This window comes from Myotis brandtii, unplaced genomic scaffold (genome assembly GCF_000412655.1).
Source record: "Myotis brandtii unplaced genomic scaffold, ASM41265v1 scaffold130, whole genome shotgun sequence".
Lineage (NCBI taxonomy): Eukaryota > Metazoa > Chordata > Mammalia > Chiroptera > Vespertilionidae > Myotis > Myotis brandtii.
The window spans coordinates 318,363-320,286 of NW_005354596.1; the positions used below are offsets into that span (position 1 = coordinate 318,363).

Below are 1,924 nucleotides of genomic sequence, written 5' to 3' on the forward strand. Positions count from 1 at the left end.
AGCGGGCAGTACCATGCGGTCAACTGTTAAGTATTTTGGAAAGCATCCCTGGCCTGTAGCCCCCAACAATCTCCATCAAAGCCTGCCTCGCCCCAACTGGTTTGGCTCAGTGGCTTGAGCGTTGGCCTATGGACTGAAGGTCCCAGGGTTCGATTCTGGTCAGACCACATGCCCAGGTTGCAGGCTTGATCCCCAGTAGGGGGCGTGCCGGGAGCCCCTGGGCCGGCACCACGGGGTGGCGTTCGCCCGAGGCGTGGGGACAGCCCCTGGCTGCCTGCAGAATAGGTTGATGCCTGTGCAATTGCTGCTGCTGGCAGTTGGGTGAACACTGGCCGTCTCACACCGTTCAACCCGAAACACCGATAAGTAGCCACTTCTCTCAGCTGCCCCCGCCCCCCCCCCCCATAATTCTATTATGGTCAAAGCGTATATACCACGTATGATTTAAAACCATGGGAATTTGGTAAGACTTGTTTTATGAAAAAACGAAAACAAAAACTAAAAAAACTAAACAAAACAAAATCTGACTGGTGTGGCTTAGTGGTTGAGCATCGACCTGTGAACCAGGAGGCCACACTTCAGTTCCTGATCAGGACACATGCCAGGGTTGCAGGCAGATCCCCAGTGGGGGGCATGCAGGAGGCAGCGGATCAATGATCTCTCTCATCATTGATGTTTCTATCTCTCTCTCCCTCTCCCTTCCTCTCTGAAATCAATAAAAAAAAATTTTTTTTTAAAAAAATCTTGTTTAAAGCGTGCCTCCAATGCCTGCTATGGGGAATGATGTTCTCCCGCTATTTGCACAGCCCTGTGGAAAGGCTTCGCCCTCCCTCCCACGCCGCCCAGGCAGGCTAAGACCCACGCGCAGCAAATCCTAAATAGAGGTTCCGCGAGTGCAGGGCACCCTGGGCGAGCTCGGGGAGCCTCACGTTTGCAGACCGCCTTTGCCACCGGGCTGGATCTCGGGGTCTGCCAGCGTCCGCTGCTCAGGCACAGCCTGGATGTGGGGACTGGGTACTGGCCCAGGGGGCAGGAGTAGACGAGGACACTCCCAGGGGCCCAGCCGTGGCTGAGGGTGAAATTGCCCCCGGAGATTTTCACATTCTGAGGGCAGGAGGGTGCAGCTGCAGCCAAGCCTGTGGGAAGGGGACAAGACACAGAAATGGAGAAAAGAGGAAGGCACGGTAAACCCTGGGCAGAAAGGGAAAGCAAAAGAGACTGTTTCCAGCGTAGACACCCACCGGGGGGCGGTGGCCCCCCCCAAGGACCCTCCCGCCCCGCCCCCACCCCACCCCGCTCCCTGGCTCCCACCTGGGTACAGGGGCAGCAGACAAAGCAGAGCCCTGAGTGAGCCCATGGTGTCCACCTCCGGGCAGCAGAGCAGTGAGCCGGGAGAGGGGAAAGGTCAGCTGACTTCCCGAAAACCAGCCTTGGCTCAGCAGCTGCTTCGTTTGCTGCCAGAGGAGAAAACTAGGGAGTGGCAAGGGGGGTGGCCTCCTGCCGGGAGGAAACAGGCCGGGCTGGGCACTGAGCTGGGGCGAAGCCTGTGTCCTACTCCCCTCGTGGCCTTGGGAAAAAAAAAAACACACACTCCGGCATGAACTGTCTAAAGTGCGCAGATCCGGCCACCATCCAAGATGTTGCAAAACCACTCGCTCAGTGTCCGTTTTCTGCTGGGCTTCGCCCGCCACGTGGCCTGGGCTGTGCCGTCTTCTTGAACATAAACCTCCCAGAGATTGAGACGATTTTCTCAGAACGTCTTCTTTTGTTTTTTTTCCTAAATAGATTTTTTTTATTGATTTCAGAGCGGAAGGGAGAGAAAGAGAGACATAGAAACATCCATGATGAGAGAGAATCATTGATCGGCTGTCTCCTGCACGCCCCACACTGGGGATCAAACCCACAACCCAGGCCCTTGACCGAA

The 1,924-nt window shown here is 56.1% G+C and overlaps 1 protein-coding gene and 1 long non-coding RNA gene across 3 annotated transcripts in view; one reads left to right on the top strand and one right to left on the bottom strand.

Annotated features, from left to right (window-relative positions):
• Nucleotides 1-143, top strand: part of LOC106725010 — a 9,268-nt gene extending 9,125 nt beyond the window's left edge. Inside the window, exon 3 of the long non-coding RNA XR_001360845.1 lies at nt 3-143. This is a non-coding gene — a long non-coding RNA (uncharacterized LOC106725010). The remainder of the gene's footprint in view (nt 1-2) is intronic.
• C2 (complement component 2) overlaps nt 1-971 on the bottom strand; it is a 10,709-nt gene extending 9,738 nt beyond the window's left edge. Inside the window, exon 1 of one of the 2 annotated variants that reach the window (XM_014534466.1) lies at nt 900-971. The gene's annotated coding sequence lies outside the window, so the exon portion shown is untranslated. The other variant, XM_014534465.1, reaches the window with a different exon arrangement.
• Nucleotides 972-1,924: the final 953 nt, after the last annotated feature.